Source organism: Rhipicephalus sanguineus, chromosome 3, assembly GCF_013339695.2.
Source record: "Rhipicephalus sanguineus isolate Rsan-2018 chromosome 3, BIME_Rsan_1.4, whole genome shotgun sequence".
Classification (NCBI taxonomy): domain Eukaryota; kingdom Metazoa; phylum Arthropoda; class Arachnida; order Ixodida; family Ixodidae; genus Rhipicephalus; species Rhipicephalus sanguineus.
Window position 1 is genome coordinate 76,693,038 of NC_051178.1, and position 23,043 is coordinate 76,716,080.

General features: G+C 45.1%; 1 long non-coding RNA gene across 1 annotated transcript in view; it reads left to right on the plus strand.

The window, feature by feature from the left end:
- LOC119386762 (uncharacterized) overlaps positions 1–23,043 on the plus strand; it is a 117,369-nt gene that overhangs the window by 33,409 nt on the left and 60,917 nt on the right. The window contains exons 2-3 of the long non-coding RNA XR_007415351.1: positions 840–932; positions 5,096–5,264. This is a non-coding gene — a long non-coding RNA (uncharacterized LOC119386762). The remainder of the gene's footprint in view (positions 1–839; positions 933–5,095; positions 5,265–23,043) is intronic.

The following is a 23,043-nucleotide window of genomic DNA, read 5'->3' on the forward strand; positions in this document are numbered from 1 at the left end:
GTACTGAGGCGAAGTGATTTCGCTTGAGCGAAAGCCTGCGCTTTCCGGTCAGAGTAACGTAGATCGTTTATTTTCTTTCTCTGGGCACCAGGATGCGTGTATGTATGCAGTATTGTGTTTCTGGGATCTCAGGCGGCATACATACACGAGAAATAAATGCAAAGTTTTCAAGAGATGTGAGCTGGTTTAGACGTCTTTATATTGACAAGTAAATTTCCGGCGACGCTGTGCTGTCCGGTAGAAAGGCAAAGTGCTAGGAGTGGCTTGCGGGCCGTATGTTTCCGATCTCGTCATGTGTTGGTGGGCCCGAGGGCAAACATCTAAAGTCGTAGTCGAGATGGTTTGAACTTTATCACTTTCCCCAGGGCTAAATTTCTGAAGGTGCATAAACGAGCCCACGTTCCCCAATGGCTTGGCAGAAAAACGAATGTAATTTTTCCGGTCAATGAGTGCGTGACCTTTTTTCGTTGGATGTCGTGATTATAGCGTGCCACAATGAAAGGCGGGCGTGGGCCAGCCAAGAGGGATGCCGAATTGAACCGCTGTTAGAGGTAACATTATCGCAGTCTAGAAGGCTAAGCGAGCGACAGCAAGAAAATGAATGTTTACAGCAATTTTCTGGCCTATAAATAACATTACGCAGGCAATATATCCATTGCTACCAGGGTCAGTTTTTGGCATTTACGGAAAAACCATGGCCATTACTCAGTTTATGAAATGCCTAGCTGATGCAGTATCAATCGCACAGAATTGAATGGTAAGCGCGATATGGATGTACATAAATATGCATTTATTATTGAAGACAGTGTCATTCTGTGGCGTTTTCATGTTTATTTTAGGGGTTTCCTAGTCGCATACGTGAATCTCAAGTATCTCAGAAAAAATGATGGCAAAATAAACTGGCTTCTCTATTATGCCCACCGCTATTTCAGGTATGTTAACATCGATGGAAACGATTGCCTTATAGTCTTTATCAGTCTCAGATATGAGAAACTGTGTTCACATTGCTGAAGAACGAAGCATCGGCTCTTTTAGGGGCGAAGCTCCTTAAAGCGACACCCGTTCGTCGCTCGTAGTGCGTAACCAGTCGTAACGCTAGTACCAGATCTTGACCTCCAAGGTGGTGTCGGTGGGAGATTTCTCCTGTGCGTTGTTGAACAATAAAAAATTCGCAGCGTGCGCGTTAACTAAAAGCCGAATTCTTCTGTCTCTCATTCCCCAATAGCAGCCATTGGCATGTTCCAGTAGGAAACGTTAGTAGAAATAGAAGTGTAAGTGTTAGCTAAAAGCCGACTTCTTCTGTCTCTCATTCCCATTAGCAGCCATTGTTTACCTCCAAGGTAGTGCCGGGTGAGATTTCTCCTGTGCGTGATTAAACAATAAAAATTTTGTTCAAAACGCCGTTGATTGATGAAATAAACCAACGAAAGACGCCAGATGTTTTCTAAAAGCAAAACAAAAGGACGCCAGATGTTTCTAAAGCAAAACGAAAAGACGCCAGCTGCTTAACGAAAGACGCCAGATGTTTTCTAAGGCAATGGTTTTCTAAACAATGAAAATTCACAGCGTACATGTAAAATTAAAGTTAGCTGCAAGTCGTCGTAACTATCATCGAACCTTTAGTATAAACGCGCCCGATCTCACGTCGGTGATGATGTACTGGGCAGAATGCACGGAAGATTCACGGTTTACCGATGAACCTCCGCAGCTTTCCCACTCATCATCATTCACTCCGTGGATATGCTGTGATTTTTGGTACAGTTTGGACTAAAATACGAGCAAGTTTATGGTACTTAGCAATAACCGATTCATCATCAGATGGGTGCTGTAATATGCAGAACACTTTCGGGAAGATTGGGCCATCTGTGCGTATTTCGCACCTTCGTATAAAGTATTTAGTTATAACATTGCATTTAAATTTTAGAAATAGGATTATTTGCTCATCGCTGTATACAAAAACATTTCATGGTGACGACCATAGTTAACGCGTTCATGCTTTCCACTGACGCAAATAGTGCTTTCTCTATGAAAATATTGCTGTCTCATTTCTTGCTCACAAAAGTATGATTCTACCTGCTGGCATGTATACTCTTTTTTGGAAAAAAAAACAGAAAGGTTCAGAAGGTACTAGTGCAAGACTGAGTCTTTATGCGTGCCAAGAGCAGCAGCCATACGTGTTGGCTCTAGCACTTGTATTTTTTACTTTGTTTATTTGATAATTTATTACGAAAAAGCTAGGCTATACATTTTTGTAGACGACCTATTCTATTTAACGATTGTGTGTAATGTAGCAGTCCGTATTTCACATACTGAACAGTGTAGCAGGTGTAATGGTGAATTGTTAAGGTATATCGGTAAAATGCCCAGTTGAACAGAACATTTTTGCATTGATGACATTCACAGCGACATATTTCATTTTCTCTAGATTGTCATGCAGCTAAAGTTAGTTTGTTGTGGCACGGCATGGGCAGTTTCTTTTTCGCTCTCAAGTTTCAATTTAAAGTCAGTAATATAAACTCCATTCTACACTACACCCGCACCTTCCTCGTACAACCTTCAAGCGAATACCGTACCTTCGGCGTCGCGGAACGACCATTGAAAATTCCATAGTCATTTCGTTACATCTTTGCCAGGCTTGTAACTAGTGGGTGGATAGCCTAGGCCCTCTCCCACTAGACCCCAATTTTTATAGGTGGGAGGTCAGATCCTTCTTCAATAAACTTCTATAATTATTATCTAATTTATAATGTTCACTAAGTATAATAAAACCAGTCAGCCGTACGAATACCAAATAGCAAAGCCAAGAATCAAAGAATGCAACGATGAGGGAAAAACATTTTCCGCTATAAGCTAGATATCCGTTATACGCAGTTCAATATCAATGTTACTAACGTCGTTCGCTAGTGCTTTCCATGACCCATTAAGGTCGCTAGTTAAGCAAGTTGGAACAAGTCATTCGCAACGATACTAAGCGCGAACACTACACAGGGCAGGCAAGAGAACAAAGACGCGTTTTTGTTCTCTCGCCTGTCCTCTGCCAAGTGTCCGCGCTTAGTACCATTATGAATGGCCTTCCATGACAGCAAGCAAACATCGTCGAATGGTGCTTAAAGAACACGAGCAACTTAGTTAAAGCCATAACCGAAATATTTTGACGAACCATTCTTGCTTTATGAACTTCATCTAGGAAACCCAATGTGAACTCTTGTAAGGAAAACCTGGATAAACATGTTCTAGAGGAGGGCATTTTAAAGGAGTACTGACACGATTTTGAAGTGCAGCAAAACGGACGTTTTTGGTTTCCTTGGCATGTAGTGTTAACGCTCTCCCCACACCGCATCCGGGAAACACGTATAGATATTTCAGTTTGATTTTAAAGTTTTCATCACCTAGCATCTGCAAGGCAGCTTCACCGCATGGAGAGCCCTATGACGTTTCAAGTCAGCTCACTTGGCTTGCGAAATCTGGGTTCTGCATGCAGCCTAAATCACAGAAATCGCTGTCGGAGGCACTGGACGACAGTTTACTCATCATGAACCACGTTCGACTGACAGCAAAGGACAGCATGTGCATATTTCGTGGGTTGCAGTCTGCCCGTGACGTCACGAGCAGACTTGACACGTCACTGTGAAGCCGCCCTCTCGAAACCGAAACCGAAACTGCTGGTTGAAAGAAGCGGTAATAAAAATATATGCAGTGCATCCCCAGGCACCACGACGATCTTTTTAGGGTTCTCGACACCCGTGCTTTCATTAAGAGCAACAACCCGAAAATTTTTAAAATTCATGTCAGTACTCCTTTAAGAGCGCTGCTCTCATGCGTCCGGTATGCCAGCTTCGCCATGTCATCGCAGGCGCAACTGAAGGAATGATGTGTGGGCACAGCGGATGACGGAGGAAAGCGAATATAGAGTGAATTGGCGAACGAAATACGATGGTAGAGAAGAGAGCGAGGTAATGACAGCAGAGAAATGTACCACGAAGGCATTATGTGGAAATGGGACACTTAAAGATAAACTCGACCCTCAAAAGGCAGCACAAACATTAATTCATACAAATTGTTAAGGAAAGTACTATCCTTGTGCGCCCTTTCTTGACGAGTCACGTGCACTACGCATGTTTTAGTTGGGCCGTGCTTACTGTCATATACGTAAACAGAACACTGCTATGTCTGTCTTTCCAAAAGTGTGTAATTTTCTGTTGCCATTATTCGCAATACCTTCTATTTCCGAACCCATTCTTTAAAAATTTGTGTATTAAGTACGCCTTGCTTTCCTTATAACATGTTTACCTGAATGTGCAAATATTCTTGTAGGACAATGCCTCTGATGAAGAACAAAGACGCGTTTTTGTTCTCTCGCCTGTCCTCTGCCAAGTGTCCGCGCTTAGTACCATTATGAATGGCCTTCCATGACAGCAAGCAAACATCGTCGAATGGTGCTGGAAGAACCCGAACAACTTAGTTAAAGCCATAACCGAAATATTTTGACGAACCATTCTTGCTTTATGAACTTCATCTAGCAAACCCAATGTGAACTCTTGTAAGGAAAACCTGGATAAATATGTTCTAGAGGAGGACATTTTAAGAGCACTGCTCTCATGCGTCCGCTATGCCAGCTTCGCCATGTCATCGCAGGCGCAACTGAACGAATGATGTTTGGGCACAGCGGATGACGGAGGAAAGCGAATATAGAGTGAATCGGAGAACGAAATACGATGGTAGAGAAGAGAGCGAGGTAATGACAGCAGAGAAATGTACCACGAAGGCATTATGTGGAAATGGGATACTTAAAGATAAACTCGACCCTCAAAAGGCAGAAAAAACATTAATTCATACAAATTGTTAAGGAAAGCACTATCCTTGTGCGACCTTTCTGACGAGTCACGTGCACTACGCCTGTTTTAGTTTGGTCGTGCTTACTGTCATATACGTAAACAGAACACTGCTATGTCTGACTTTCCAAAAGTGTGTAATTTTCTGTTGCGATTATTCGCAATACCTTCTATTTCCGAACCCATTCTTTAAAAATTTGTCTATTACGTACGTCCTATTTTCCTTATAACATGTTTACCTGAATGTGCAAATATTCTTGTAGGACAATGCCTCTGATGATGGCCGTGGTCGTACCGTGTGCTTTTCTGCTGCATCATTTTGGTGACGGGCCATTCTGGATGGATGTCATCGGACAATACGGGAGCTCGTGCCGGCAAAACTGGTGGACGAATCTCATTTTCCTGCATAATTTTATTCATACATATGACATGGTAAGACACTAGTGAGTACTACAGAACCCAATGTCAATTTGACCAATTCAAATGTATTCACTCTTCGAAGCTTGATTTTATATTGGAAGCTTGTTGAATTGAAGCTGTATACTAATGCTTAAGTGTGGTCGCTTCTTTTCAATACTACGTTTCTTGATTGTGGCAAACATGGTTTGAAGAGGCATTGCTTTTGTCGATATCCGACATAAACAAGAAAATGAAGACAAATGTATTTCAGTTTGGACAACTTGCGCTTAGATGTAGAAAATGGGTGTTATAAAAACAAGATGGCTGTGTTAAGAGATATGCACGATAATGAACAGCAACCATGCAGATATAGCACAAGTTGCGGAGGAATTCTTTGGGTACTTCATGCTGGCGTCGTCCCGACTCAGATAAAATAAAATAATTGTAAAACGCATATTCCTCGGACCCACGTACGGTGTTCAGTCATCTGCGTTCGCCTACCAACCATAAACATCGCGTAACTAATTGGTTACTGATAACAGAGGGCTGCTAGTTTATAAAAGTGCTGACGGAAATGACATGGCCAACTGTAGGCCAATTTCGATTCTGCCCATTTTTTCCAAGGCCTTGGAGACGATAATTTATAAAAGACTAATGAAATTCTCCATCAATTTTAACTTCATTACTTCTTCACAGAATGGCTTCCTACCTAAAAGGTCCACAGAAACAGCTCTGCTAAAGAAAAAGATTTAATTCTTGAGTCCATTGAAAAGAAGGACTGGTGCATTGGTGTATTTGTAGACTACTCGAAGGCGTTCGATCGAATCAATAATGAAATACTTTTGGAAAAACTGGAATTGTATGGTATTCGTGGAATCGCATATATTCTAAAAACGTACCTACAATATTGATGCCAGCGTGTGGCGATAGGAATCCAGGTGTCTACTTGCCAGAATATCACCATAGGAGTTCCTCAGAGACGTATCTTGGGCCTATTATTGTTTTTACTATATATTATTAATATAACAACGATTAGCAATGAATCAAGTTATATTTGGTATGCGGATGAGACAAGCCTTCTATTTAAATAGCGACATACAGCACCTCACCTTGGTGATCAAAAAAAAAAACAGTGGAAAAACTTAGTATATGGAGAGCTGCAAAGTGTTTGTTGATAAGTTCCGAACAAACAAAAGCTGTGCTGTTCCATGCGCGTCAAAACTCGCTTATTTTCGAACCAATAAGGAAGTTCGACAACGGTAACATTGAAATAGTGGATACTGTAGAAACGCTAGGTATGCTTTTCAATAAAAACATGAGCTGGGATCTTCATGTTAGCTCACTTATATCTCGCCTTATAGGTGTGTAGGTGTTCTATCGAAATTTCGCTCATACCTTCCCGTAACCGTAACATTGTTAATCTATAACTCAATCTTCTTATCGCAACTTAACTGTCTTTTTGTGATTTGGGGAAATACCACATCATCTAACATTAGCAAACTGCATGTGCTACAAAAAATATCGCTAATCCTGATTACAATGCGCACGCTGCTGAACTGTTTCGTCAGTTCAAGTTGTTCCCGCGCCCAAACTTTACGAGCCTTTTTTAATGTATGCGCTACAAGAATCCGTGTATAACTGCGAGCATGCATTTCTTAGCATATCATCGCTGAAAACGAATACCTCTGCAGATCCATTTCGCAGCAAAGAGTATTGGTACGTTCCATTTTGACGTACTGAGCATGGACAGCAAATGTTACGTCAGCGAATGTCTCGGAAAAATGATTTTCCGAGACATTCATATGGAAAAGTGCAGCATACGTGATATACGAGAGTTTTTCACTCCGTGATGTCAGTGCTTTGTTCTTCCAGTGATGTTAGTGTTTCTGTGCACTTGTAATTATTTTCAAGCTGTTCGTATTATATCATATAACATTAGAGGTTGACCTGCAATATGAAAAGGTTAAAATTTCTTGTTAGTGTATATATTAACTCTTTTTGTGTGCATTGTATATGGGGGCTCGGACGCTTCTAAAGTGAATTGATTTTAACTTTTTGCCCGAGCATTCCCGCATTGTGATGATGGAAATAAATTTCAACATCAACTTTAACTTCAGCACACTGAAATTTCAAGAACATGGGCAACGTTTGCGGGGACACTCTACATAGTTATTTCACTGTAATGTGAATGGTAAAGCAACGCGACGGTTATAAGACGTAAGGGCAAATGTAACTGGAAAGTTCTCAGCGCAAGTACTGATTGGGTTACATGGAAGCGTGAAGACATTTCCTGGAAAATTGCAGTCATGTCACATCGCATTGTCAAGATGCACATAGGTTTTACGTAAATGTTTCACAATAATAATACGAGCCTCACGACTTTAACAGCCTATAAATAGCAGATTAAACGAACAATCCAAATTGAAAACAAAAAAATGAGGGGTGGGGGCAGCTGAAGCGAGAAAATAATGCCAGCGAACAGGAAGCGTATTCTCAGTAATTGGATTGCAGATTGTGATAAGTGAAGTGCGTGTTTTGTGAAGTGCGCGAGTGCAACTAGTGTGCGGTTTGAAAAGTGCGCGAGTGCACCGGCGCAAGAAAGACGTCGACGACGACCGATCGTGTGGACGCGCGCTTTCGCGGTGTATTCGGCGAGGAAGACGATGGGCAGACGAGGCGCGTGGAGTTCCAACCAATGAGAGGCCCCCACGCTTGTTTGGAAGAAGCCCGAAGGATGATCTAGGCAGACGTGGGAGGGACGCGACGGAGGCAAGCAGGCTGCCAGGGCGCGGGGGTGGCGGCTGAGTTTCTGGGGCAAGGCCGCTGCGGGCTCCCACCTGGCCGTGTACCCGAGCGTCAACCATCATCTGGCATTGGCCAGGCTGCTCGTCGTCTGGCGTTGGCCAGGCTCGCCCAGTCTCCGGTTCCTCGTCCCAGCGTCGGAGGAGGAACGCTGAAACGGCGATTTCCCTGGTTCTTCCGACGGAACCTTCGATCCGAGCGACGTTTGGACCTCAGGTCTACCTTGACTGCGTCTCGCCTCATCCACCCTCGCCGTTTGCACAAGTGCCGCTACTGAACGGTGACAGTCACTTCTTGCTTACGCTGAACTATGCACCCTTTGCTTTTCGCGGTCGTTTTGCTAGTCCGGTTACATTCTCCTCGCATTTGCATGCTTTGTTTGTTTTTCTTCCTATTTCTTTCTGTTTATCTCGTTTGTTAAAACACATTCAATTGTTTTTTTTTTTCTGTGCAGAAACGGTCTCGTGTTCCCTTTCTCAATATCGGTTTTGTCATCGGTTTGCACTCACACGAACCTACACGAGAGCTTATTGGTTGACTAGCCTCGTGACACAGATGTAGTTGTGTGATAGGCAGCAATAAAGATATCTGGCTAAAGCATATATGGCTACGAGATATAGGGCTTATGCAAAATCTGCTGCCATCTGGCGGTCGCTGTGTGCGTTTTCGCCATGTTGAAGGCTAAGCGCGCTCCGCATTTGTATACGTAGGGGACGTACACGTATCATTGTGTGGCGGATAACAGGAACCGCTATGCCGACGTACTTTTGTGTAGCGCATTGTGCTGCCAGCGAAAATCGACGTGCTAAAAGAAAGTTTGTAAGAAACTAACCTCCCTGTTGTATTTACTCGCTGCCGACGATAAGCAGCGCAGCGTTGCAGTGCTCCGGCCACTGCCTACGATAAACGCCGTGTTAATGTTCACGGTTTTTGGAAGATACGGTATGTGACAGCATCGGCGCTCATCAGAGAACGGTGTATCGTGTCGTGTTGGAACAAGACAGTTTTGCTGCTGTGTGGTTGCAGGGACCGATATGCCGGCTTCGTGTCCGAGCTTTAAAGCAGCGTTGCGGCTGCTCGCAGATGCATGCGTTGCTGTAGACACCTTATTCAAAGCGGTAATTCAATATGATAACTGTGGAGTTTAACGTCCCAAAACCACGATATGATTCTGAGGGACGCCGTAGTGGAGGGCTCCGGAAATTTCGACCACCTGGGGTTCTTTAACGTGCACCTAAATCTAGGTACACGGGCCTCAAGCATTTTCGCATTCATCGAAAATGCGGCCGCCACAACAGGGATTCGATACCGCGACCTTCGGGTCAGCAGTCGAGCACCATAACCATTAGATCACCGTGGCGGGTTTCAAAGCGGTTATTCGAAGGACAAAATAAAGGAAAACACATACACAGGAGAGACGACACGTAAACAGGACTAGCGGTCGCCATGTTTACGTGTTGTCTATCTCGGGTGTGCGTGCTCCTTTCATTTACGCTGCACAGATAATGTGACCCTTTAATTCATTTATTACATTGCCATAGCGGGCATAAATGCTTAATGGTAATTCGTGCGCGTCATCGATTCTCAGCGAACAGATGGATAGTCCGAAATCGTCTTTGTAACTTGTTTTCGCTGGTGGATTTAAGCAAGGTAGCGCTAATTGTCTAGATGATTTGCGCGCGTATTGTTTTATTGGGATGTTTTAACAGCGAAGCTGTGAAGGCTGGCCGTAATTTGTGCGCCCAACGGGTATATGTCATGCGGCCTACGAGAAAGCTATCATCACCATAAACGGCTATGTGCCACAGAAATTGAGTAAATCCCACTAATCACCACTTGTCCACTAAATATGAAGAAGAAAACGATCGTCATCAAGCGGGTATGCGGGTATCTACATCTTGAACGGGCATATGCCACAGCAATTGGGTAAAACCAACTACACTGGACCACAAAAATGAAGGAGAAAACTATCCTCATCAAACGGGCGCGGCCGCTCGATCTCCCCCTTTGGTGCGGCCCGCCGAATGCTCCTCTCCGCCTGTGAAAGCGGTAGTTCCCTTTCAACCCGCTGCGTCGGCTATGGAGCTCGCTATTGGCCGCGAGATCGAGCAGAGTCGCCGCCTGGCGGCTACTGGCTGAAGCGCACTTAGTATGGATTGCTCCCTGCGTCGTCTGCTAGCCACGCCGTGTTTGCATGTGCGCGTACGTCCTGCTCGTTCTCAAAGAGCGGTTTATTCTGTTATGTTAGCGCGAGTGTAACTCCTCGTACGTATACCTAACATGGTGTGCAGAGGCAAATGGGCTTGCGTGGCTGCATGCGCATTGTAATAAGATCAGTGAGCGCGACTTCCGAGAGGGCTGTGTATTGGTGTCGTACCCTTCGTTCGCCATAATCATTTCAGTGTTGATGCCGCTTTCTGGTTCAAGCACATCCTAAAGTGCACTTGGCATAGCCCCAAACGTGAGGAGCATTAAATAGTGTGTGAAGGCACCGTTTTAGCGACTCGTTGGTAAACAAAAACGAGGCTCTACCATGCACTTTCGCGTTGTTGTTAGGTGTATACCTGCGGCACTGTAGTTCATCGGTTATGCGATGATCTTTAGTTATGCTTAAGATGTCCATTTATTGTAGTGGTCCCGCTACAGCGAAACATTTCTATCACGTGAAGTCTGACTCTTCGGTACTCAAACTCCTCTAAAAAAAACAGACAATGGAATGACACGGCCGTGATAAAACAGTTTCCGCGCGCAATTTTAACTTGGGGCGAAATTTATGCAGAACCACCCGTGTGCTTAGAATTAGGTATGCTTTGAAGAACCCCAATGATGAAAATTAGTCCCGACGGCGTGCCTTACATTTCTGTCGTATAATTTCACGCAAAACCTCATCTTTTTTTTACATTATCTTGAGCATTTTTGTGGAGTTGTTAGAAATTGATGGAAGGCAGCGGACATTATTAGTTTGAAAAAAAAAGAAACGACAAATATTCCATAAAACAACCGGACCTTTGTTGCATCACTGTCGTGCACGTAATCAATCGATCACAGCTCTGTGCTAAACTCTTACCTTTTTATTCTGTTACTGGAGCAGCAAGTGCGCACGCGTTGAACGACTCCGTGACGCTAAACCGCTGTCAATCACGTAGCGTTCCTGACTAAACTTATCAACTGCTCTACATTTCATGGAGAACTGAACAATACAAAAAATGCGTATGCGTATTCGCGCGAACAGTGCTATTGAACTCATTGCACAGGAATATGGGCTGGTATACAAAATAACAAGAAGTAAACATTTAAGTAGTTCAGTCGTGCTACAGCAGTGCGTAGTACGCAGAACACAAGCTAAACACCTACAGAGAAAACAAGCAAAAACGTCATATAGTGCGTAAGCGCAGACTTTCACCCAGGGCGAGCATCCCTTTCATCGGCAGATTGCGCTTCTCTTACTAGTAATAGTAACGTTCGGTGATCTTCGTGCATCGATTCAACAATGAAGAGCGTATATATTACCAGTAAGCTGCAATCAACGCATTTCATTCGCCGACAATCGGCTCAAACCGCTCACAATGAAGCGCCGCTGTGTGCATTTGTATACGCGCCGCCGAAGGCCTCTCCACACTAACGCGGCGACGGTGCTGCCACCTATAGGTCGATCTCACGGCCAATCGGCGACGCGGGGGTTCCTCCCAAAGCTCCCTTGAGCCACAGTGAGATATATGCGCGGGCAGTTTCATGTGGTTCTGCTCAGTGTTTTGTCATGCTTCACTTGAGACGCTCTCATGAACAAAGTGCACTCACTTTAGCGGGAATAGAGGCAGATGACTGGCTCACACATATTAACGCACTCAATAAGAGGACGAACACAAGAAAGATGAGGACATGCGTTACTCCCAACTGTTTATTAGCAGGGAAGGGTTCCTGATATATATTCCTTCGTCACGCATGCGTATACAAGAATACATCAGAGACGTATACATCAGAGGCGTTGGCGCATATATTCAAATTTGGGGTCCAGCAAAGCGATAGACAGCTCAATTTGCTGGACTCCTAATTTGAATTAATACGCAACCGTCTCTAAGGTACGCGTGTTACTTCATTCATGTATGCGCATGCGTGACGAAGGGATATGAGGAACCCGGCCTGTCCAGCTAATAGACAGTCATGAGTAACGTTTGTCTTCGTCTTCTTTTTTATTTCTTGCGATATAGACTTTTAAGGCATAATATTTTGCGCCTATATGTACTGTGTTTTCTTTTTCTAAAAGGAACCAGCTCCAGAAACCAAAACTGGGCTAAATTTCGCGGAAGCGCAAAGCGAGCCTACGCATGTTACATTTTTAAAGCAATTGTAATCGAAATGGGGCAATTTCTGATCATAACGAGAGCTCAAAAAGGCCGTTTAGAATAAAGAATGAGCCAAATCCTGCATCAGTTTGAATCAAACTGAGCTTAAACCAGCGCTGCGTCAGCAATCGTGCCCAAAACAAACAACATGGCAGCATCCAACCTGTTTCATTTGTGTTCTTTGCTATAGTGCGTCCGTTCTACAATTAGTTTTTCTTGGGCGAGTTGGTACTTACTCAAGGACATCGTGCATGCTGTTGGGCAAAACTCGAATATAATGTGTAAGAGGCCGACTTTCCTACGTTTTGCCTCTTAGTGCTTCTTTTCGAGTTTTGCACTACAGTATCATGTCCTTCTATCGCTCGAATACGGTACATTTGAAATATAAGGCAGCTGAAATGAAGATATTGGTTTAGAAGGGAGGCGGCTTGGGCTTATTGGTATGTCATCGTGAATGACAGCGCGAACTGAGGACTAGGACAAAGGTACACACGAAGATGAGCGCTAACTTCCAACTGCGTTTATTGAACAGAATACGAAAATATTTGCCTAAAAACCACAAATAACAACAACACGTGACAAAGGACGGCCAATGCAAAATTATATTGGGCACCGATCTACCTCTTGAAGAAGGAGAAGTGATCCGAAATGGCACGACATAAAACGAGCTAAGGAGGAGAGCTGAAACATTTTTGAAGCCCTTGAATAGGTGCCACGCAAGAGCAAGAAAAAGATGCCGAAAGTCCAGAATGGTGCGCCTTTTGCCTGGAAGGACAACTCGCTCTACACGTCTAGTCCAGCCAAGCGTTACGAGATGGAACAACGCGTTTTTGTAAGTGTAGTAGTTGTGTGCACATCGTGGTCTTACCAGGCACGTCGACTACACTGGCGTTTAAAAGGTAACCTATGGTCTGACGTAACGTCGGCACTTACTTTAGAGCACAGATACGATAATAACGAAACAAAGTACACTTTACGATGCGATGATGTGACTATCATACGCAACTTTCGTTACCGTACGCCTCCGGGGTCGAGCAACGCTTGAATATAGCTTGCTGAATCATAGGAATACAAATTTATTGTTTATTAGACTTCTATGAAAGCGGAGCCAACACTGGTACCACACTTGACTCTAACCCGGCTTGACACCTCTATCATAGGAGTCCATGTGTAATGTTTATTACTTTGTTACAAAATTAGATAGCCAGCACTGCAACCAGATTTCACGCTGCACCGACATTACGCCTGCATAAGGTCTTTTTCCAAAGCAGTTTCAAGACCTGGCGTAGCTCTGTGGTAAAATATCTGACTGACACGCAGAGTGTTGGGTTCGATTCCTGTTCGGATCCTGAAATTTATTCCTTGCATTCGTCGGGTCAACGCTGCCTATTTGTCTTTACGATCTCGCATTTAAATTAACAATATGTGCGCCGTTATACTGGTGTTGTGTAAGAAGTGAAGCAGGGCGGTGATATGTCTAAGCCAGGTATATGCACAACTAACTAGCCCAAGAATTAATTCTTTTAAAGGTAGATGGTTCATGCGCTCAATTAGATGCACGCGGCGAGCTGTCCGATATTGAGGAACCACGTGATCCTCCTCCCGCTCGGCAACTCAGCATTGTAATAATAATGTTATTGTGGATGATTAAGACATAGTGACTTCAGTGTCAACCGATGTTTAATGTGTACTTTATTTATAAAGGCACTGATCGAATTTATTTGCGCGTCGTGACGTATTTTTTCCGCGACATAAATCACGGTATAACATGAATCGGATAAATATTCGTAAATAGTCTCAAATACGCATGATGCAACTCAAATGTTGCAACATTTCACAAGGGGAGGACTTTGCGGGAAAGTGGTTTCCGAGAAAGTCTGAGCACGTTTTCTAGCGAGCTGCTAAGATCTCCAGCCCAGTTCGCCAAGAATCGACTCAGTAGCTTTTTGATAGAGAGCTCGCACTTTTGAACCAAACAAAAACCGTCAAGAAAAAACGACCAGGCCTGCGCGGAAAGCGCAGCACAGTCACAGCGAAAGCTGGAAGAGCGGCATTTCTAGAGCCCGTTATAAACTCTCCTGTGGCTACTAATAGAGGTACATTAGCAACGTACCCACTACGCCACAAAGCGTAATTTTTGGGAAGTTGGGAAGCACCCAGCACGACATTATTCGTTGTTCTGCGGAGAAGCGAGGTACCATACGTAAGCGATTATGTGCAGTTTGTTGATGCGGCGGTTGATGACGATGAATAATCATGGTTGCGCCCTTTGTAATGGGTTGGAAGCTTTAAACGACCCACTAGTTACGTAATGCATATTGTGTGACGCCCGGTCGTTATTTAACTGCCCACCACGCTTTATAACATACCTTAACCGGAGAAACGTAGAGCGAGAGAGAGAGAGAATTGACTTTACTGAGACCCTGAGGAAATGGATCATCGGAGCCTTATGTGCTTCCTTGGCAACCAACAGAAGTGCACTTGCGAGGAACCCACTACGCTATAAAGCATTGTAATTTTTGTGAAGTAGGGCAGTAGGCACTGTGCCATTTTTCGTCATTCTACAGACAGCCGTGGTACCTGCTAAACACATGTAAGGCATTATGCGCACTTTGTTGATGCTGTGCATGATGACGATGAAGAATTATGGCAGACCTCTTTGTAATGGGTTGGAAGCATTCAACAACCTACTCGTTGCGCAATTCGCATTGTCTGACGCCTGGTTACAGAATTCGCGTTGTGCGACGCTTGGTGCTTATTCTACTCTTTTACCACGCTATATTTCATATGATAATGTGGTTCCTTCCCGACATGAAGCCTGTATAGGACCTTTTTGCAAAGCAGTTTCAAGCACCGGCATGGCTCAGAGGTTGAATACTGGGCTCCCACGCAGAGGGCCCAGGTTCGAACCTCGTTCCATCCTGGAATTTTTCTTATTTAGTTTTTTTTTCTTATTTCGAGCGATACTGGTTACGGACACCGGCGGCGGCGGCGGCGGCGGCGGCGGCGGCGGCGGCGGCGGCAGCGGCGGCGGCGGCGGACAACTACGGCACCAAAAACGGCCGGTGAAATGATCTCATAACAGCTTTCGCTGTAAAAGCGCTCCGTACGGCCTGCCACGTCGGGTGCCTTTCTATGGGAGAGCGCGTGTCGGCCCTAGTTGCAGTTGCGGCCGCTGCGGCGCAACGGGGCGGGGACGGAGAAACGGGTGCCGGCGGCTCCGTTGGGGCAGCAGCCACAGCAAATTAGTTGGTGGTGGTCATAAAATGATAAAAGCGAACGCACTCCGTTTTTATAAGCATCTTTTTTTTCTATCTCATCTATCGCAGTCATGACATATCATGCATTCAGTTGAGTCCGTTCGCGTAATCTGGTTAAATAGCCACTTAAGTTTGCGTGTTTGTGCCGTGCTCCTTGCATTTTTTACAGCGAGAGCTGTTATGAGATCATTGCACCGGCTGTTTTTGGCGCCGTAGTTGTCCGCCGCCGCCGCCGCCGGTCTGCGTAACCACTATCGCTCGAAATAGGAAAAAAAAACGAAATAATAAAAAAATTCCAGGATGGAACGAGGTTCGAACCTGGGCCCTGTGCGTGGGAGCCCAGTATTCAACCTCTGAGCCATGCCGGTGCTTGAAACTGCAGAAGAGTGGTAAGTTGGGCGAGTTGGTAATGATCCATTATGTAACTGCGCAAAAAACGGACGGTGACACAAGATAAGAGGAAAGCACAAACAGGCGCAGACTATCAACTCAAGCTTTATTTGCAAGTACAAGGCAATATAAAGGACAGGGGAAACCAAGAAAGGGCAAAGCGCTCACCGCTCTTCAGTGACACTTCTGTGTTGTTCCGTCACAAAAATCAAAGAGCGCGTGAACTTCTTGAGGCCGCGCACATTCATAAGCAAGCTGAGTCTTGCTTCGGACTTATGTTATCTTGGTCCTGTATGACGGGTGTGCTATGGTTGATGTGCCCTGGGTTTTTGTTGACGTGGGTCCCTCTTGGCTTTTCCTCGTCCCCCTTTGCCCTTTCTTGCTTTTTCCTGTCCTGTATATTGCCTTGTACTTGCAATAAAGCTTCAGTTGATAGTCTGCGCCTGTTTGTGCTTTCCTCTTCTCTTGTGTCACCGTCCGTTTTTTGCGCAGTTACATAATGGCTTGAAACTGCTTTGCAAAAAGGTCCTATACAGGCTTCATGTCGGGAACGAACCACATTAAGATATGCAATATAGCGTGGTAGAAGAGTAAAATAAACACCAAGCGTCGCACAACGCGAGTTCTGTAATCAGGCGTCACAAAATGCGAATTGCGCAACGACAAGGTTGTTGAATGCTTCCAACCCATTATAGGGGTTCGCCATAATTCAACGTCATCAGGCACAGCATCAGCAAAGTGCGCATAATGCCTTACATGCGTTTATCAGGTACCACGGCTCTCCGTAGAATGACGAAAAATGGCATAATGCCTGCTTTCTTACTTCTCAAAAATTACAATGATTTATAACATAGTGGGTTTCTCGCACCAGCACTTGTATTAGTTGCCAAGGAAGCCCTTAAGCGCATGACCCATTTCCTCGGGGTCCCAGTAAAGTTCTTGCCACCCCCACCTCTCTCTCCCACGTCAACGCATGTTATACAGCATGGCGGGAGAGGGACATAGCGACCGGGCGTCACCTAATGCAAATCATAACTGGTGGGCCGTTTAAAGGTTCCAACCCATTACAAAGGGTTGAGCCATAATTATTCATCGTCATCAGTCGTCGCGCCAACAAAGCGCACATAATGCTTACAGACATGTAGCTGGTGCCTCACTTTTCCGCACAATGAGTGATAATGGCTTAGTAGGTGCTTCCCAACTTCACAAAAAATTACACCATCTCCCGCAAAAGGGGACCATGAGGCGATGCGAAGCCAGAGCACTTGCACGATCGCGTTCCGTTGGCGTTCGTTGGGCATGCTACCGACCTCGCGTCTTGGAACGCGAAGAGGGACGCTACGCGCGTCGTATCTTCCATCTAGCCTGGCCGTTAATTATCACAGGGCGAGCGGGGAACGCGGTGGACAGGCGAGTGAGGGGGGGGCAGCGTAGGAGAGGCGAGAGAAGGGGAGGGGACGCGCATGGCTCGAGCTCATCGCGGCGTTGCGCAGGAGAGAATTTCGGCATGTCTAGCCCGCGTTTCAGAGGAAGAGTGGAAAGGGAAAGTGGGGAGGGGAAGGACCAGAGGGTGAGTGGAGAGGGTAGGCGCATGCGCAGTAAGGGTGGTCACGCCGCACACCACCACCACCACCACCAAACTGAGCTTCGCCTTAAGATACTTCGCGTCTAAAATTGTGATTTATGGCGTAGTGGGTACCTTGCTAGTGTACTTGTATTAGTAGCCCAGAGATAGCTTACAACGGTGCTTTAGAAACGCCGCTCTTCCAGCTTTCGCTGTGACTGTGCTGTGGTTTCAGCGCAGGCCTGGCGTTTTTTTTAACATATTGATTTCCGTGATATTTCTTCGGCACCTTTGAGTTTTCTAAGCTGAAAATGCTTGACAGCTATTTATTTGAAACATCTGACAATACACGTTCATGTTCTTTATACACAGAAAGTGCACGTAAAAACATACGTTGAATCTTTTTTAATGATGTCTGATACATGGCACTGTGCCGAAAAGTAAATCAGCTTCGGATGCTTGATAGTAGCGTATTTTACAAATACAGTGACGCACTCCTCGTACTTTTCTTGAAAATTCAGCGGAAATATATATTCATTGGAAGTGGCTTGCAAATTTCTTGACAATTCTTAGCAGGGCAATGTCATCAAATTGATGAATATTAAGCCGATAACTAAGGTGACTAATATCTTGAAGAATGAAGCTCACAATAATAGGCCACAACTGAAGTTTTAACTCAAGAAGCAAAACCACGAAATGGTGGGGATGAACTGAAGCTATATGTATATAGGCGTGACAATCACTTACCCAGCTTTTTCGAGACGGCCGGGTGAAGTGACAACCACGTTTTCCTATTTACAAAAGTACGATTGAGTAGCACGCAAAACCACGGCTGCTGTAGGACAGTCGAGTACGTGCCTGTGTTGGATCGAGCGCGAGTGCCTTTGTAGACAATATATAATAAAAAGAATAAACAGTAATAGATGACAGAACCACATGACGGAGACTGCCAGAAGACAAGCACGTTGGTGTGCAACGAAGATTCGCCAGTGACTGTAGAGCGGCTAACATCAAAAGACCAAAACGAAAGGTTTTATGCCCTGCACAGACTCGAAGTAGACAGGGAAGCCAAAATTTGGGCTCACAAGCTGGATGCATAATAAAACAATAATAAAAAATAACGTAAAGAAGAAAACAGAGACGAGTACAAGGAAAGGGTTTACCCCCCCCCCCCTTATTTTTGCTGTTGTTGTCTACCGTATAGCTGTTAACTTTGTGCCTGTGCGTGGCTCGCAACGTGTGCGTTGGTTGCCATGTATATATGTTTGAAATAAAATCTTGTCGTCGCCCACCAGCCGGTTTTCTACACTTTTTTTGTCTCCGCATGTTTTGCTGAGGGAGGCTTCAGTCTGTGCCCCATTTCGCAAATGACCACAGACAACCCAACGCTCTGAGAAAAAGTGATACACGTGCTTTTCACAGCAACCAACAGCAGTACCACATGGCATTACGGGGCAACGCACCCCACCGCAACGCGACAGCGTTCGGAAACAACCGGAACCGATGATGACTGTGCCACGGTCTAAAAGGTGGGAACTAGAAACAAAAACATGGCTGATCCCTTTGTCATAGAAATCGGTATAACACGAAAGTGAAACGTGTCTTCACAGACGTAGTTGAGCTTTTGTTGTGCATTCTATCGCCCCAAGGGTGAAGGAATGAATGCTACAGCATCAAATTGTAATGTTACGCGAAGAACGGCAAGCCGCTCGAAACGTGCAATGCGCTGCTCAAGCAGAAAGTACGCGCGGAACGAACATACACACGATGAACGCGAACTGTCAGAGTTGTAACGTATTACAGTGTGAGCCGCGCGCTCCTTTCGCAAAAGCAGCCGCTGCAGTGAGCCAGGTGACCTTCATGCTCTCAACGGAAACTTGCAGGCAGAGTGCAAGACGTACAAACCACCGAGAGCACGAGATAAGCGCCCGCCCGAGCGACCACGCCCTATTGAGGCGAACGCTAACCCGCGTGGGGGACGGCTTTTAAAGCGCGCTCTTCGAGCCCTTCGCGCCATGTCGCTAGTGATAACGAAAACAGGCTGTACCGCCGATCTCTGAGTACCGCTACCGGCAAATGGTGTACATAAATAGTTCGCCATTACCATAACAGAGAACATGCCATCTGTGGCGGAGTCGTTTCGCGCTGGTGATCGAGAGGTCGTAAGTTCGACTCCCGGTGACGGAACTTTTTCTTAAGTTTTTTCTTTGCCATACGTTAGTCTTTATATTCTACTACGTCATATCCGTGACGGAAATGCGTCAGTGGAGCCGTAGTGGACCCTGGCATAAAACACTTTCGTGTTAAAAAACAAGAGATAAGAGAAAACGGGAAGGTGGTGTCACGGCCGCTTGGTTTCAACAACGTTTTCAACCAGCCGACGCGCAGGAATGCAAGCAGTTGTGTTCGTGTGTTTTTCGGCCTTTTCATCACTCTTTCCGTCTGACCATTTTCATAATAATTAATCCGTAACAGCTCGCCCAACTGTCAGTATTGAAGCTACAGGCCCTGAAATATCAAAGTGGCGCAAATCTCCGTCTATGAGATGGTCGCACACATGATAAGCACTATTTCATGGCAGTTGCATGCGATACCGCATGGTATGTGTACTATAAATATGATACCTTGTGGTATGTGTACTATAAACAAGAAAAACGTTGGTCTTATTTTGTGTAAAATAAAAAAAGAAAATGAAATGAATAAATCTCAAGCACCATACTCAGAGCCAAAATAAAGAATTTCGATGCATTTGGAAAGGTGTAGCGCCTCCAGGTTGGTTAGTTGTGGTCTTCTAGGATACCAGAAAAGTACGCCCACGATTACATCCGCAAAAAGCGATTGGAGTGCGAAGTCGCATCTTGGGCAATACAAGAGCCAGGATTGCCAAGAGCTGCAAGTATGTACAAGAACGATCGGTAATTAACTGATGTGTACACGTTAGATGGATCTTAAAAGATTTTTGGCGTCACAGGAAGACGCACGCGCTCAAGGATAACTGCAAGAAGCGCGGCGCGCATGGATCCCGCGGGCGTCCATGAAACGCGTGCCTCACCCCCCCCCCCCCCCCCCGGTGGCGCCGTGACTGTGGTCCGGGAAACTAGCCCAGTCACGCCACTTTTGGAGCACGCGGCAGGCCATACCCGTGCGCTTTTTCATCCAGCGGCCATGACTCAGCGAACGGGTATCGCTGCGTGGCCCCTGCTACGCACGGCCTCAGGTTTCACAGTAGCGGAGCTGCCATACGTTTTTCAAGCATTTCATGTGGTATGAGATGTAATCGGATGCGTGAAATGTGGGACCTTTTAAACTGAAAAATGCTGTTCCGGAAAATGGGTTACATTCGATGGTAGGCGTGCTATCGTTGGTTGCTCCTTCTTGGTTTCGTAATTGCTGAGTCGGCATTAAAAAACTGCTCTGCTGCAACGACCAGCCCATGTTGGAAGGATATTATTGCACAAAACACCAACCAGTCAACATATACTTTTTTAAAAGCAATTTTTGTGTTCTCTTTTCACGTGCGTAAAACGCGTGAATTCTTCACACTTTAATTGTATAGTAATATTTCATGCATAACTTACGTCAGTGACCTCACAAGGAAAATATTGCTTTTGAGAAATAGACAAGGTGAAGAGGAGGATTAAACGTTTATTTTTTTAGAAAAAATTACAATCACATGTGCGATGCGCCAGAAGGTACGCTGTCACTAATAAACATGCTCTGATACGGGTTAAACGGAACTTTCTTAAAATAGCCGCTGTATTTAGTCGTGTCGCCTGCTAGAGCCTCTTCCCAGTTATACTAAAAAACGCACAAGATATCAGCGCACTTGGCAGAGTGCTCATATGTTATACCTAGCGCATAGATGCATTCTCAACTATGTCATGCTCATAAATGACTTGGCGACGATATTCGTTCTTGCTCTGAGGCACAGTCTTACACGTAATTACTGTCAAAGAAGTGACTCGGAAATGCCGGTAACGCGAATAGATTGTTACACACTCGTTTGAGTTTTTTATGCTCAAACTGATTACCTAAAAAATAGATACGAGCAAGCAGTTATTGCCGGGACCGCAGTACGAATAAGGTGCCGCTTAGGTAGCTTCGTCAAACTTGCGACAAATGGCCGCAATTTCGCATAAGGTCTCTAGGACTAGTATTTTGTGTCACAAAATGTGGTTTGATGGTATTCAATGATCCCAATGGTTAGGCGGTGTCAAGAGAAGGTCAACAAATACCGAGGGTAAGTGGTTACAAGTACCTCGGAGTATGGGTAAATGAGGTATGAGTTGCTGCTAGGTGTGTGGAAAAGTGTAATGGTTCCGGAGACAATATTTGGGGACTCAGTGGTGTTCATAAAGTCAAAGTTGCTATCAGGAATGGATGTAATTCAAAGGACTGTTGGACGCCTCGCGCTGGGGGCTCACAGGAAGACGACAAATGAGGCCGTAAAGGACGATATGGGATGGGTAGATCTTGAGGTGAGGGAAGCACAGAGCAAAATTACGTTCGAAGAAAGCCTATGAAAGATAGTAGATGGACAGAGGACCTGTTCCGGTATTTGTATGAGATGAGCGTTGACACACAGTCGAGAAAAATAACTAGGAGGCTCTATAGTAAATATACGGCTGGCAGTGTAAGCGATATGGCAACAAAGAGAGTTAAGCGAAATATTAGAGAGGCGGAGAGGACATACTTGATGCCAGCAATGAAGAAAAACGGCTCTGAGTAATTACCGAAAGGGCGAAAACGAAATAAGAAAGGAGGCATTTTATGATAATTCAAGGGGAACCGCTTGGCTGTTTGAAGCGAGGTCGGGTTGCCTTAGCACACGTGGTTATAAAGTGAGATGAAGTAAAGAAGAAGAACAATGCGCATGCTTCGGGGTAGCTAAGGAAACGACGGAGCATGTTCTGATTGAATGTGGAGATGTCCTCCCAGGTGTACGTCTGGGCACGGGCCTACATGAAGCCTTGGGCGTTCGGGACAACAATGGAAAGCTAGGTGATTCCACGAGAGATCGAACATGCCTGTCCGAACGACATTTTTGTTTTGCCTAAGTTTATGATGTCATGTGGGCACATTCAAAGTACACGGAACCGAAAATGTTATTTCCATGAAACGCTCCCAGCGCGCTAGAAAAATATTTTATGGTGGCTATGCGGGCGTCCCGTTTTAGGTTGGTTGGTAACAACTTTATTGATGGTCCGGCAGAGCTTTCGCCGACTGGGCCGTTTTAGGTCCCTGCACTATTTTCGAATTTCACGGCCGAATTTCACGCGAACTGTAAACCCTGTGTCAAAATTTGTTCTGCTGGTCTTATTACGCATTACTGTTAAAGACATCCATGCGTTTTTCGAGGCCGTCTTCAAAAGGAAAAAAAAGTGTGAAGAATGGCAAACACGACCCAAATCAAAAAAGTCTAGTACGTTTGATGCGCCTTGGCGCCTTTCCTA